Source organism: Lissotriton helveticus, chromosome 1_2 (assembly GCF_964261635.1).
Source record: "Lissotriton helveticus chromosome 1_2, aLisHel1.1, whole genome shotgun sequence".
NCBI lineage: Eukaryota > Metazoa > Chordata > Amphibia > Caudata > Salamandridae > Lissotriton > Lissotriton helveticus.
The window spans coordinates 390285480-390301977 of record NC_136058.1 but is presented as its reverse complement, the minus strand read 5'-3'; the positions used below and the strand labels follow the sequence as shown (position 1 = coordinate 390301977).

At 43.4% G+C, this 16498-nt stretch overlaps 1 protein-coding gene and 1 long non-coding RNA gene across 4 annotated transcripts in view; one reads left to right on the top strand and one right to left on the bottom strand.

The window, feature by feature from the left end:
* LOC144806271 (uncharacterized) overlaps window positions 1–4565 on the top strand; it is a 589459-nt gene extending 584894 nt beyond the window's left edge. Inside the window, exons 4-5 of the long non-coding RNA XR_013605749.1 lie at window positions 4010–4092; window positions 4479–4565. This is a non-coding gene — a long non-coding RNA (uncharacterized LOC144806271). The remainder of the gene's footprint in view (window positions 1–4009; window positions 4093–4478) is intronic.
* LOC144806233 (uncharacterized) overlaps window positions 1–16498 on the bottom strand; it is a 103199-nt gene that overhangs the window by 65108 nt on the left and 21593 nt on the right. The gene's annotated exons all lie outside the window — the stretch shown is intronic.

Here is a 16498-nt window from a genome sequence, read left to right as displayed (position 1 = left end):
CCCAGTGATCTGTAAATGGTGCCTGTGCGAAACAACCTAACTAGGAAATTGTAGCTTGCTGATCATCATCGGGGCCCTGTCAAGGATGGAGAGACTGAAATGCTCTGTCACGTACTCTCGACGAACCATAACTATAAGCGGATGTTGGCAATGTCCAACCCGGTGGCCAATACTCCATGGTGTACACATGGCCACGTTGTGGTGGGGTTTCTGTGTCATTGTGGCCTGGTAAATGCACCAATCTCCATTTAGTGGAGCGTCTTAAGGAAATGTTTAGTACATCATTGACTGTGTCTACTCAAAAAGGGGAAAATACGAGCATAAGTATGGGTGAGTGCTTGCATTGTTGAACACTCCGTCCATCATCCCCTTTAGTTTTGCTTTGTTCGCCCTAAGTTGGCAGGGTATGCCCAGACGTGGGTCCCTTGCTCACTTTGCAACTGGATTCAATCTAGCCTGGCTGATGACGGCTGATTAGCCAGAAACCGGTCCCAGGATGCTTGTTTCCGGTCCAGGGAAGACATGGCTTGGCAGTTCGGGCTGGACAGTTCCCATGAGGCACAGGGTCAGACTGATTTGCATATGGCCATGTTTGAACTGGGATGGCGGAGTGAGCTAAAGAATGATGCTGGATTAAACCCAGATCAGTTGACTGGGGATGAGTGCTTGCATTGTTCAACACTCCGTCAATCATCCCCTTTGGTTTTGCTTTGCTCGCCCTAAGTTGGCAGGGTATGTCCAGACATGGGTCCCTTGGTCACTTTGCCACTGGATTCAAGCTAGCCTGGCTGATGACGGCTGATGATCCAGAAACCAGTCCCAGGATGCTTGTTTCCGGTCCAGGGAAGACATGGCTTGGCAGTTCGGGCTGGACAGTTCCCATGAGGCACAGGGTCAGACTGATTTGCATATGGCCATGTCTGAACTGGGGTGGCGGAGTGCGCTAAAGAATAATGATGGATTAAACCCAGATCAGTTGACTGGGGTGAGTGCTTGCATTGTTCAACATTCCGTCCATCATCTCCTTTGGTTTTGCTTTGTTCGCCCTAAGTTGGCAGGGTGTGCCCAGACGTGGGTCCCTTGCTCACTTTGCCACTGGATTAAAGCTAGCTTGGCTGATGACGACTGATTAGCCACAAACCAGTCCCAGGATGCTTGTTTCCGGTCCAGGGACGACATGGCTTGGCAGTTCGGGCTGGAATGTTCCCATGAGACACAGGGTCAGACTGATTTGCATATGGCCATGTCTGAACTGGGGTGGCGGAGTGAGCTAAAGAATAATGATGGATTAAACCCAGATCAGTTGACTGGGGTTGAGTGTTTTAATTGCTCAGACGCTCCGTACATCGTCCCCTTTGGTATTCCTTTGTTCGCCCTAAGTTGGCAGGGTATGCTCAGACGTGAGTCCCTTGCTCACTTTGCAACTCGATTCAAGTTAGCCTGGCTGATGATGGCTGATTGGCCAGAAACCGGTACCAGGATGCTTGCTTCCGGTCCAGGGAAGACATGGCTTGGCAGTTCGGGCTGGACTATTCCCATGAGGCACATGGTCAGACTGATTTGCTTATGGCCTTGTCTGACTGGGGTGGCGGAGTGAGCTAAAGAATAATGATGGATTAGAACATGTTGAAACTCCATTGAGGGGTGGGGATCGAGAGTTAGCCTTTAGAAAGGCAGAGGCTGGATGGATTTGCAGATTGAGGACTACCACTTTGGGGCTCAATACGTGTCATGAACTACATAATTTTTTATGATAAAATTAAAGAAGATCTCGGATGTCAATACTATAGAACCGTTGCGTATATCATGTGTAAAAAAGAAGAAGAATGTATACATTGGTTTTTTAGACTTACTTATGACCAATCTCCCTTTATATCACGAAGATGAACTGTTTTGATGTCTGCAAAACTCATAGACAAAGCTTGTGCATCTAGTTGCTAATGTTTATATATCCGATTGTGCCAGACCGTGTTATATAACAATTAATCCAGGATATGGTTTTACCTAAGGATGTTCATGTATGAACAAACACCTGATGAATTTATATAACCTTGATATGTTAGATATATTACGTAGAGTAAAATTGGCTATATTGCGTAATATTATGATCTATGCAACTACCATGTAATATTCAAATGAATATATGGGATGATTTTTCTGAGCAGATTATGCGATTCACAAATATGTCCCGTTTAAGTGAGATATATCCTGATATTGGACATATGTAAACTGTGGGTGTGTCTGGGGGCAGAAGTATGTGTCACATGCTAATTAGATCAGTATATGGAAAGTGGTGCCTCAGATTAACTTTAAACATAGGGAAACTGGACATTTGTATCGGATTGGTTGATACATATGTAAAACTAAAGTTTATTGGAACGCAGTTGCACGTTTGTATAAAACTCTAAAATTGATAGAACACACATATGTTATTATTTCGAACGGTTAAACATATTGAAATCAAATACAAAAGAAAGAAAATGGTTTAAAATTGATAAATTACTGATGGAAGAATATTTCTATCTATAGAAACTGCTAATAATAATATCACTTCAAGATGGCGCTGACATCAACCCGTACTTATCAGCTACTGAATCGCTTTTGAAATTGGGTACGCGATAATAATTATTTGTTTTGCGGCCCCCAAAAAAACACCTCTAGTCGTGTACACCGAAATAATCAACAAATGATCCCATTAAATCAATCATGTTTTTTTATGTATAGAAATGTTGTACAAATATAGTTCTTGAAATCAGGTATGCAATAGTAATTTTTTTTGATTTACGGCCCCCGAATTAATCAACAAATGATCCTATTAAATTAATCATGTTTTGCTATAAATATAGTGACTTCACGTATATATATGCTGTATAATATAGCCTTTCTAAGATGGCGCTGAGATAAACGGTGTTTTTCGGACATTGCACCGCGTCTAAAATCAGGTGTATCCTATTATTCGCCTGTTCTTGGCCTTTAAAAATGGCGCCTCCGGCACGTATTTCTGTATGCCATTACGGAGGACGCCACGCCATGGAGCCGGCTAATATTGGAGGAAAAAGTAAGTGTTATTGGGGATTCTGTGGGATTTAAAAATAACTGCCATAGGGTCCTTAAACATATTTAAATAATGGGGAAACTGGAGCTATGTAATCTAGTTATGTCGAGCAGCACTTATGTTTGTTTTTCGACTTTATAATCCCTTGATATAGTATTGGATGTCTTGCTGCTACTGTCTCTATGCAAGCAATTGAAACTTTATGCAATATATTTACGAGAGACTTCTAAAATGTTTGGTACACTCTTTCCGTATATGTGCAATAGATGCTACAAGATGGCGATGCATCTAAACGATCTACATATGATCTGTGATAGCGGGAGAATAGGTGTGGTTAAATAATCCACTCGCTCTTACAAAAATTTGTATCTGCCTTAGGAGTGCAATTCTGACTAGGATACCTTCCGTTTTTTGTGTTAATAAAATAAGAGGAGTATGGTTACTATTGAGTATATACTGTTTGCTTCAAAAACGGTTTTGTGGGGGACACTGTCTCTTAAAACTACGATTATTTAAAAGACATGTAAATACCCGCCTTGTCTCTACGAAAAGCCTTCTCAATAGATATGAGGTTCTATTTTCTTTTTGTCCGTAGGGCTAAGGAATTGGGGTAAAAAATACTAAAAAAGGGAGATTATAATAATGTGGATAAAGTATAACAAATCAAATTGGATAGTAAAATGTGATATATATAGAACGGTTATATCACTATATATTTTCTTTCTTTACTTCCTATAGTTACCCATTAAAGGAATTATTTTTTTAAGTCAATAACGAACGTGAAAGCAAGTCACCGTTAACAATTTGTGAAAATACAACCGCAAGGAGGATACAAAATATTCTTTGAGCTGATTCAAAATTTTTGCGACCTTATGTATGCTTAGATGCCTTTTTTTACGTGATTTAATAATTTTATGGTTGATACTAAGGGTGCTGCTTTGAATTCTGTTATAGACGTGTGCTCCAAGACTGTTTCCTATACAAAAAGAAAACATTGAAATTGGCGCAAAACAACTTCATATTACAGATCTATTTTGGTAAGCAGAATCCAATAATCATTCTTTTCAGTAATCTGTCTAAATTTGGTGGGTTAGTAAAACTTAGATAAAAATAGGAATAAGGTGATAATACTTATAGTAGGCCCGAGTGTGTTCTGGAGCTGTTTTCTCACCTTTCAAAGGGTTATATTTATAAAGGAAAAAGATTTATATTTACAAAGGCAAATGATGTGGAATCAGTGAAGAAACTCAAAAAAATTGTACAATTTGGATCTTATGATGAATGTAAATATTGTATAAAGTGTACATATCCAGAGAAGGATTGTAAAAACTGTATTTGGAAATGATAATTGTTTTTTAAAAAAAATTCAATATTGTGCGATTATCTTTGGATAATAATTTTTGTATGTATATGTTATTTGTAGCCCTGAAGAAGTCTGTGAAGGACGAAACGCGTTGGCTATGGCTACAGCATTTTAAATGAAGAATCAATAAAGAATGAACTTCTACAAGATCACTGATTCAGCCTTTTAATAATCAATTTGTGTGCGTGAAGTTTGGTTACTGTTTTTGCTTAAGTGTGCTGGACCATCTTTTGTTGTGCTTTTATGTAAGGTCTCTGGCTTTGGAGATTGAGGGGATTTTGAATCTCTGGTCCGTGGCACCAAAAAATGTTGTACAGATAAAGGACGTAAGATAGGTGCAATCTGTCATAACCCCATTCCCCTGTACCGCTTATTGAATCCCCTTTGATTTTGCTTTGTTCGCCCTAAGTTGGCAGGGTATGCCCAGACATGGGTCCCTTGCTCACTTTGCCACTGGATTCAAGCTAGCCTGGCTGATGATGGCTGATTAGCCAGAAACCGGTACCAGGATGCTTGCTTCCGGTCCAGGGAAGACATATGGCTTGGCAGTTCGGGCTGGACTGTTCCCATGAGGCACATGGTCAGACTGATTTGCATATGGACGCTACTTTTGACCTCTTTAAATTTGTGGTTCCTGCTGCTGCTGGCGCACTTCAGCTTCTAACTCCACACCTCGCGGTACCCGCTCCGCGGGTCCCGCAGCGCCGTGTGAGTCTTTCCTGGACCTGGGACTACACCTGTGGGTGCGTGTACGTGTGCAGGGCTGCGAGCGTCGGGACCGGGACTCCATATCCCAGGAGCCCTGGTAAACCCGAGCCTGAGTCACCTGGCCGCTCTCCCTGCTCGCCCCACCAATAACTTTAAAAGCCTTTGCCTGCCAAACGGACCTGGGACGCTACTTTTGACCTCTTTGAATTTTGGTTTCTGCTGCTGCTGGCGCACTTCAGCTTCTAACTCCACACCTCGCGGTACCCGCTCCGCGGGTCCCGCAGCGCCGTGTGAGTCTTTCCTGGACCTGGGACTACACCTGTGGGTGCGTGTACGTGTGCAGGGCTGCGAGCGTCGGGACCGGGACTCCATATTCCAGAAGCCCTGGTAAACCCAATCCTGAGTCACCTGGCTGCTCTCCCTGCTCGCCCCGCCCCACCAATTAACTGTCTGCCTATAATTGCAATTTACCCGCGCGGGAGCGTCCCGGGAGAAGCCCGGAACAAGGGCCTACCCTCTTCCATTTACTGACCCACATAGTTATCTGGTTCACCGATGGCTCAAGGTACGGGCCAATTACAGTCTGAGAAGGCTGGGTGTAGTTTTAACGGCCCTCTTGATAACTATTTTACAAAGGCTCCCAATGATCAAGATAGGGAGAAAACCCTGGCAGAGCGTAGGGCAGACCGGCGTCGCTCTGTCGAAAGCATAAAGAATAAGGTTTTTGCTGTTTCCACGCCCAAAGCCCTTTCGCTTACCCTTGGATGTACTTCTTCGAATGAAGACCCTTTATCCTTGGAAAGCTTTCCCCTCTTGCTACGAGACTGCACTCCTACACCCTTGGGTCATATAGACTAGCCCGTAAATCACATCCCTCCTTCTAGTTCAATATTGTCCGATGTTGACTTGACTACTCGGACCCTGGCCCAGCCTAAATATGCTTTAAAATAAAAGGAAAAACCAGCGCTGGTAAAAAGTCACGGTCCACCGCCTGCAAAAAGAAGACGGAAGGGGGGGCTCTGCAAAAACCAAAAACCAGTCACTCGGACTTTGGAAAACCTCCTAAACCTATCATTAAAACTGCTCTGACCCTGTTGTTGCTCAACCTAATATGCCAATCCTGGCTCCCTTGCCACCCTTGGCACCAGCTGTACAATCTATGAATACTATTGCTTCAATCGACATTTTGGATGACCCATCCCAAATGGATGTTTCCACTGTCACCTCACTGGATAACATGGAACACCTAATTAGGTCTTTCATTTTACCCATTATAGAGAGGTTGAGGAGGGTGGAGAAAAAGCTTGAAGTGATTGAGGCTGCAGTTATTAATCACCAGGGACCATCTAAGGTAGTGGTGAGTGGGGATCCAGTACCTCCAGCCGCGGTGCCTACGGGCACCTCTGGCGTCTCAAAAGGCACTTATCAATCAGTTAAACCAACTAATCCCAAGCACCAGAAGGTTCCCTCCCCTAAACAGAATATCAGCTCAGTCCCCATACCAGTAAGTGTAGCTGCGACGGGACCTGGAAAACCCTCTGTGGGGATCTCACAGCAGACTACAAGGGGTCCCATCAGACATACCAGGCCACGAAGAATCCCCTAAGCAGAACTGCCCCCCGAAGCCTTCCCGTATGTGGTTGTTCTGACGGGGGTTCCCAGCTTGCCACTAAACAAGAGGGAGGGGGTTTTCCAACTTAAAAATAAAATCATGCACTGGCTTGTTCAATTTAGACCATTAACAAACAACATTGATGGCGAAATTGTGCATGTTAGACGACTCCCCTGGTTGGGTAGTAGGGCCAAGGATATCGATGGAGATTTAGTTGTTATAAATTTCAGAGACCCACAAGCAGTCACCTATATATTTAATTGGTCCCACGGTGGAGGCAGTAACTCTATTGTTCCGCGCCCCCTGACCTATTTCCATCCTAGATCCTTGGTGTTTCCTCCTGCCCACACTGGCGCTCAGATATCCAACCAGACTGTTCCCCTAATGTCCTATAATATTGGGTTTCCACCAGAACCTCCACATTATCACCATGCTGTTGACCCTTTTGGGTGGAACATGGTACCCTTCAGGTCTATTAGGAATCCTAAAGGGAGGATGGAACATCTGAGACCTTTCACACCCCTGGAGACAGCAAACAGGTTTGATGTCTTCTCTGGTCTGGACAACTGTGATTGAAGATCACAGAATCACCACTGTATGACTGGTCAAACAAACAAAATGCAAATAGAGAAAACTGGTGGTGGCTGTAAATCGAATGTAAAAACACAACAATTAGTGTTGGAGAGCATAGCAACGGTTACACCAATGACTTTAGAACCTGCTACACATAGGGACAAGTGTGATAAAATATTGAAGTCTATTCCTGTTGTAGAACAAGTGGCTCAAGATCTGATGTTAACTAGGTCCAACCAAGGGGGAGCTGACACTGATGTAGGAGGTGTCTTGAATACAAGGCAAGTGTGTGATGCCTCGGTCCCCCCAGTAGCAAGCCCTATATTAGGGGCTGGTAATATTATGGCCTTGAAAAAGGGGGCAATACAATCAGGGGAAAGATCAACCATGCAACGTAAAATTACCTTGATATCTTGGAACACTGCTCCAAGAAACCTGGACCCTTGAAATACCACATAGGGTGGGATATAGGACTTTTAATATCGAGGCAGTTCCATCAGTCAGAGGTAGACCATCAGGGGGGCTTACGGTATGGATCAGAGTGTCACTAGAGGTAAAAATTACACAACTAAATACAGATTCAGCAGATATACTAGGACTTGTAGTTAATCTGAAGGATGGTAGGCATATTGTTGCGTTTAACGTTTATAATCGTCCCTGTGGGTTATCGAAAGAATCTGTAATTATTGATAAATTGGATAACTTCCTTACTAATCTTGTAGATACGCCAAGTAGTATATTAGTAGGCGGTGATTTTAATTGCAATTTTGAGCCGATTATAGGGTTTGGAGAAGTTTTTTCAGATGAGGATAGGGCCAATAACATCCCTTCCCTATCATATACGGAGGGAGTGGGCTGTACGACCCTAGCAACACAGATGAGATTGGTATCAGTACATGGTTTGAGGGCCTGCAATGGCCGTTTCCCATCAGACTCTCCAAAAGCACCAACCTTTGTCAAAAATAAGTCTCATAGTTGGATTGATTATATTCTGGTATCTTTCGATATTTGGTCCTTCTTATCTGACTTTGTAATTGACTCTAGGTATGAAAGTGACCATCGGCCGCTGCACCTGTCAATAGACTATAGATTAGTCCCTAGTACTAGGATTCCGATGGATTATTGCATATTGGATAACTTAACAACTGATGCCCCTATATTGAGTAACAATAGGTGCTCCCTTAAATGGGCAAGCTTACTGAGTAATAAGGAGGCATTATCCAGTATTTACCTACTCCTTGCAGATGTTTTTGCAAAACATCTGCTTCAACCAGTCGAGGGCAAGGTTTTTACCAACTTGCATATTGAATTTTTTAAAGCCCTAGTACCATTTGTGTCGAAAATGCTAAATAAAAAAAGGCTGCAAAAAATTAGCTCCATTGGTACTAAACCCTGGTACAATAAGGATTGTCGAAATTGTAAGGGTTCACTCCTAGAGGCAATTAAGAGCAAAAAACTGATGCAATCAGGACTTTAAGGCAAGAATATAGGAGGGTGCAGAATAAGGCTAGAATTAACTGGGATGAGGAATATTGGGAGAATATGCTAATAGCTGTTAAAGCGAAAGACAATGTGGGTTTCTGGAAACTAGTTGCCAACGAGGAAACTGGAGGTAGGTCACCGGATGATGTGTTCATTGATGAACAAACTTGGGTCAATCACTTCACCCATTTGTATGAAGCCCCAGTTAGTGATGTGATAGCTGTTGGAAATAGCCCATGGCTGGTACCAGCTACAAACAATATAGAGTTTAGCCTCGAGGAAACCGAGCAAGCAATTATTGCTGTGAAAAACGGTAAAGCCCCAGGCTTAGATAAAATACCTGGGGACTTGTATAAGCATGAGATCAGTGTATGGGCGCCTTATATCAACAAGCTTTTTAACATATTAGTTGCAGGTGGAAATTTACCAGATAGCTGGCGGGGTGCAGAAATTATCTTAGTTTTTAAGAAGGGTGATAGATATGATCCCTCTAATTATCGTCCTATTTGTCTTTTAGACATTTTACCCAAAAAAATTTCAGGGCACCTTTTAAATCGAATGGGTTCGTGGATAGATGAGAACGAGATCTTTACAAAGTTTCAAGCAGGCTTTAGACGGAACACGAGTACAATAGATCAGGTTTTTAGGTTTTGTTGCATTTGTTGGAAATATGTTTTTTTATTAAAAGGACACATTTATGTAGCTTTTGTTGACCTTAGGGCAGCTTTTGATTTAGTTTTGCGGGATCGTTTATGAGACTGTTTGTTTGCACTGGGAGTACCAACTTGTATACTCCAGCAGATTAGACGATTACATGATAATAACTTTGCCAGAGTACGCTGGGGCCCAAAAGGGGAATTAACAGAACCCGTACCTATCAGACGGGGAGTCCGTCAAGGATGTGTGTTGGCCCCCACACTTTTTTCTTTATTTGTCAACGACATTCCAGACTATTTAGGTAGGTGCAATAATGATTCCCCAAAGCTGAATGGTGTGAGGGTCCCCTCCCTCCTATTTGCGATACGATCCTGATCTCACAAACGCCCGCTGGTCTACAAACCCTTTTAAATTCCTTCAAAATGTACTGTGATTCAAAAGGCCTAGAAATAAATACGAAAAAAACCAAATGTATGTCAATAAATCCCCATAAATCCTTTAAGGGGCAATTCTTCCTAAATAGCCAAAGACTTGAACTTGTTTCAAATTTTTCGTACCTTGGTGTCTCCTTAGACTCAACAACCTCATGGAGAACACAAATTGAAAAAGCAAAACCATCTTTAACCAGAGTACCCTACCTATTATAAAGCGTCATGGGGCAAGTTTAAGCAAGTCCATTTCGCAAGCACTAGAAGTTTTAAATTTAAGGTAAAATCTGGTGCTTTATATGGAGCAGAAATCTGGGGACCAAATGCGGGTAATATTTTTAAGGCTAGTGAAAACATCTTCTATAGAAGGCTTTTGAGGTTGCCCAAACGTACCCCACTTGTACCATTATTTTTGGACTTAAACATGAAACGAACGGAACATATCGCATTACTTAGGCCTCTTTTGTTTTGGGTCAGGCTTTGGAGTACCCTTGGACTTACAGATTATAAACAAGGAATCTTAGAAGTTAGGAACCTTGATGTTTATAATACCAACCCTTGGCTGAAGCATGTTAAAAATTGGTTCCACCGGATAGGCCTTGCTCATTTCTGGGACGATCCAGCGTGCTTGAGACAAAGATGCAAGATTCTGGTCAAGGCAAGATTTTGGTTTTATATAACACATAATTTCCTAAACGATCAGCCATGTGGATCCATTACACGTAGCTTTCTTGATTTTAAGGACTCTCCACTTTTTGAAGATTTTTTAAATGAGATTCAACCACCCCTTGCAAAAAGCTTATACTTAAAATTTAGATACGATATACTCAAATCAAATTCAGTATTAGCTAGATGGGATAAGTCAATAGGGCAAACAAAAAGCGCAAATTGTACATTTTGTCAGTTAAATCAAAGAGAGGATGACAACCAAATATTGTTCTTTTGCACTGCCTACGATCTAGCAAGGAGAAGATGGATCAAACCCTTGTGTAAAGCTCTAGGTATACGATCACACCTGGAAGCTTATAGGATCATTAAAACAGACACAGGTCGCCTTACAGTATTTTGTGTCAGTAGATTCCTATTGAGTGTTAGTCACACCCGCAAATACTTGGCCCTTGATTTGTAGATACAAAATGGGTGCACTTTGTATGTAGGTTAGGTTGCCCAGATCTTGGCTGGTGGTGGTACTATTCAAAATACCAGTTTTTATAGTTATTATTGTTTAATATAATCCTTTTCTTTTTATGTTTATTTTACTCTGGACGATTTTATCATATTAATTGATGAATTGTATATTTTCTGCTTCCCACTGGTATGTTGTATCCACTGTGCAAAATGTATTATTGTTGTTTATGTATCTTTTATGGCCGAATGAGCTGAAATAAAGATTAAATGAAATGAAATATGGCCTTGTCTGAACTGGGGTGGCGGAGTGACCTAAAGAATAATGATGGATTAAACCCAGATCAGTTGACTGGGGTGAGTGCTTGCATTGTTCAACACTTTTTGCTTTACTCCTTGGAGTGCAGCAAGTTGGCAATCAAAGTGTTGTATCGATATTTATACTTCACAGAATTGCCTGTGTTTACTCTGTGGCATACTTTTCCCCTAAAACAGCAGTCTACAGACAGTATTCCTTGTGAGAACTAGTTGGCACTGAAAGTCGATGTACCATTCTATTGTGAGGTAACTTCAAAACTGTTTATCCTGAATTTTTTTAATGGATCAATGTTGCTGATTTTTCTTTATTCCCACAACCTACAGGTGGTGTAATTGTTTTGATTTTCATTAGTAAATCTGTGTGCAAAAGATATTTCTACCTGCGCCTGATAATAGTATTTATAAAAAGTAAGGGCAATTTATGAGAAAAAAACTTTTAACACCACAAATTCCTTATCTGCTGCCTTTCTTCTCAGTCCACTTTACTTTCTCTCCCTACATCTCTCTCACAAATGTGGTCCCTCTTCTATCCTTTTCAGCCTCTCATTCCCTCACTCTAGTGGACCTTGATGCTCTTACTTTATCTCTTACTTTCTTTTTCTAGCTTCTCACTTTCTTTCTCCCGTATTATCTCACTATTTTCTTTTACCTCTCTTTCTCTTTTTCAACAGCCTTTTTTTCTTTCAATCTTGTTTTTTCTCACTCGTTTTAATCATGCTTTTACTTTTTATGTCTCACTGTCTATTGTATTTTCGCTCTCTTGATCTTGTTCTCTTCTGCTACCTCTGCTGCTCTTTGTATCCCTCTGTTCTTCTCCCATCCTCATGTGTGTCTGCTTTTATATCACTCTTTATTTTTGCCTTATTTGCTTTTCTTCTCATCCATCGTCTGCATCACCCTCCTTCTGTCCTCTTTTTTCACTCTGTTCTCTGATACCTTTGGGTTTCCTCTTGCTCTCCATTCTCATCTTTCTCACTCTCCACCCTACTTGCAGAGTGTATACCTTTAAGCACTCTGCATAAGGGGGGACATCATATCTGACAATCTCTGGCTGATATCCATCATCTGACAAATTCTAAAAGCTAACCTTTGACTTTTACACTCTATTCTATAATTCCCTTGATTTTGCAGTCACTTTCATGTTAATTTGTTTCTCTTTTGCTCTGGTTCTTACGCTATTTTTTTTTTATTCTCTCATGCTATTGCTCACTTAGTTTTCACATTCTCTTAGTCTATCTTTCTATCTCTTTTGCTATTTTGGTCACACATAAGACTACCAGATTTTGAAAACAACAAAAAGACTGTACATTTCAAAAACTAAAAGGACAACTATTTTACATCAACTGAGGGGTATGGGATGACAGTGCGTATCAACATCGAAACGCCAAGGAAATAAATAAATTGACATTTTAAACACCGTTTCATACCTGCTAATTAAATTGCTTTCTGATAACAGAAACTAGCCAGTCCTCCTTTGGAATACATAAAAATGTACCTCTTTCAGTTAGCCCTCTAAGAAAACAGGGACACGAGCCAACTGTCTTGAAATTTGAAAAACTGGGGTTGTCCTGGTAAATCTGGGGCACCTGATCACCCTAATCACACACACACTACATAACCTTTGTTTCTCCTGTGCTATTTCTCATTCTGTTTTTCTACAACATTCACTCTTTTTTAAATACCCATTTTCTCTCTTGCTTTGTTTTCTTATATCTATTCTCTGCATATCAGGTTTCAGAGAGGCCCTTCCGGATTGCAGAGTTGAAAGGGTCTTATCTAATGTACGGTTCATACGAGGGGTGCAGTCCAGCAGATGGCGTCACATTAGGGCACATAAATGTAAACAGCCCAGTGCAACCTACTCCCAGGGCACCGAAGGTTAGGGGTCAAAGTGCAAAATGCTCCTAGGACAGAGCACATGGGCACATGTATTGTTAGTGCAGCAGGCACAGTGGCACCAGGGCAGAAGAAGGGGTAAGAGCTCACTGACGCCTATCCTCTGCCCACACAGGAGCAGCAATCAATAGTGAAGCAGGTGCAGAGAAGCTCACCAAGGTGCTATATCTGTAATTAGATGTAGGATAGATATATAGGCAATCACCGTTGCATGCAAGGCCGTTTGTCTATCATATCAGATAGACGGCCTTGCATACGCGAGGAGACTACACGCTACTACTTATCAAAGGCAATAATCCTTACAAGATTTTATCTGACCGGATGCAATGGTGATTACCAGCTTATTGATATTGCCTCTCTGTTGGAACCTGGGATGACAGGTCACCTAGGGTAGCCTGGCCTAGGGTAAGACACACTCACTAGAGGCACATGTGTGAAGGTTGCAAACCACCCAGCAGTAAATCAACGTAATAACACACAAAAAGGACACTACACCAATGTTGGAAAAATACGGGTCTGTTTATAAAAATAATATACTCTGCTTTTATACCTTTGGAAGTCACAACTCAGTACATACAGTGGTCATGGAATTAATTAATAATACTTTCAAAATTATCAACTTATCTTATTAATCAGCATTAATAGTACATTACATTAGACTACGGGATTGATTACATCTGACTACTATGAAGTGCTCTAAACTTGTCTCCCACAGCACCTCTAACCCCCCTTCAGGTACACAGTCACTGAGAGGTTTCAAATATACCAGAATTTTACATAGACACCAGCAGCCTCTATGAGGAACTTATGCCTCTACTTAAACAGCAGGCACCTTCAGCACTCCCTTTGCAGTTGGTTTCCTCAAGCTACTCCCCACCTTGTATAACACAGGGGAGGGAAAGCGACCAGTGTCTAAGTTATTTCTTTAGGGGCTCCAGCGCCACTTTCCCCCTTCAGATTACCTCCTTACTTGTGGAAGATCTGTCAGTTGAAGTCTTGATACGCCAGAGGGTGTGGGAAATTACTCGGCAGGACAAAGGAGCCAGGCGCTGGCAAGATTAACCAGCCTCTAGGGCCCCTCAGCTCTCCCCACCCCGCTTGAGCCAACTCCTCTGTGTGGCGCTCGAACGGAGAAGGCAATTACCGCAGTATTCCCCAAGCCGCGATCGGGCTCCACAACTCTCCCCTCCCGCTCACGCCAGCTTCTCCATGTAGCGCTCGAGCAGGGGAGAGAAGTTACCACACGCCACAGCCGCCGTAGGATTCCCGGCGTTTCCTCTCACTTCTCCCTCGCTCTGATCGGGGAAACACTACTCCTCTCGACTGGCTCCGCCCCACCGAGCCGAGCGCTCAACCGGGCATGCGTGAAGAGGGAGTGTCTCACCAACGGAGGCCGCGCTTCTCGGTCGGCGCTTCCTTTCTACTCCGCCCGCTAGGATATCCACAAGGGCTCCTCCCGGTCCGCTCCTCACCTCAGGACTTGCACCCACCGCTCCAAATCAGCGCCGCTCGTCACGCTACCAATTCAGGAGCGGAACGGTTCGTCGTCTCTCCGCCTCCGCTCCCTCAGCATACGTCACAACTGGTAGGAAGAGGGACACCGTGGGGTTTGACACCAGAGGGGGAGTCTCCAGCAATCGGGCAAAATGCAATTAAAGTGCGGAGTGAGGGGGTACCACAAAGATTAACCCCTCTCCGTTTGAGACCCTCTCAGCACAGTCTCACTAAAGTCTTTTCACTGGGCAGAGGACTGCACTCCACAGTGCTGCAGTCTCCTTCTCCTTTTCACATCCCCATTCTTCCAGTCTAGGGATTGGTCAGGCGCCCAGGGTCTCCAGTAACCCTAAACAGCGGGGACAAGACAAGTAACCCAGTGGGGATGAAGAGGTGGGTCAATAGGGCAGCATCCCAGTCCAGGAGATCAACCCTCTGACTAGCCTTCCCCCCACCTTCTGCTACAGCCTGTTCTCCAGCTGACTCTCTCTGGTAAGACAAAATGGCTGTCCAGTATTCCGCCTTTTATAGGCTGACCCTCAGGAGTCCAGAAGGGACCAGAAGGTTCTGGAACGCCCTATTCTACTCTATGGGACAGGTTCTGGGTTTGGCAGTTAGGACAGTTGGTAGCCACCATTTTGTGACTCCAACTATATTCCTGTCAGAAAAGGCCTCTAGGCCTGAGGTGAAACACTATGAGGGTGAAAGAACACCTATCCCCTTTACCAACACCTTGAAAAAGCTAGTGGACACAAAATTTAATAAAGGTATGAGGGGCAAAAAGGGGACAAAATAAATAATAAATTGGAGGGACTACTCAAAAAGTCAGACAGGTCTAACACGCGTCCCCCCCAGCTGAAAGTGGGGAGAACTACCCAACCCCTTGGGAGTCCTCATCACTAAGGCGGAAATACCTGGAGAGACCGTCTGCGTTGGCGTGGTCAACTCCAGGTCGATGTTCCACCCGGAAGTCCATTCCCTGTAGGGAGATGGACCACCTCAACAGCTTGGGATTCTCCCCCTTCATCTGCATTAGCCAACGAAGGGGTCGGTGGTCAGTCTGAACCAGGAAGTGCGAGCCAAACAGGTATGGCCGCAGCTTCTTCAGAGCCCACACCACCGCAAAATCTTCCCTCTCAATTGCACTCCACTTCTGTTCCCGGGGAAGCAGTCTCCTGGATAAGAAGACCACAGGCTGATCCAGGCCCTCTTCATTTAGTTGCGATAACACTGCCCCAATGCCATGTTCTGATGCATCTGTCTGGACAATGAACTCCTTGGAGAAGTCTGGGGCCCTCAGGACCGGTGCTGCACACATTGCCTGCTTCAGTTTCTCAAAAGCTTGCTGACAAGCTTTCGTCCAAACTACCCGTCGAGGTTGTTTCTTTGAGGTGAGCTCTGTGAGGGGCGCTACAATAGTGCCATATCCCTTCACAAAGCGACGGTAGTAGCCTGTGAGGCCCAGGAAAGCTCGGACCTAAGTCTGTGTCTTGGGGGGTTTCCAGGCCATGATTGCCTCAATCTTTGCCTGCAGGGGCTGCACTGACCCCCTACCCACCAAGTGTCCAAGGTACACAACCGACCCCTGCCCAATCTGGCATTTGCTGGCTTTGATGGTCAATCCAGCTTGTTTCAGGGCCTGGAGAACTGCTTGCAAATGTTGCAAATGGTCCTCCCAACTGCTACTGAAGACAGCAATGTCATCCAGGTAAGCAGCAGAGAAACTCTCCATTCCAGAGAGGACCTGATTCACCAGCCGCTGAAATGTGGCAGGGGCATTTTTGAGC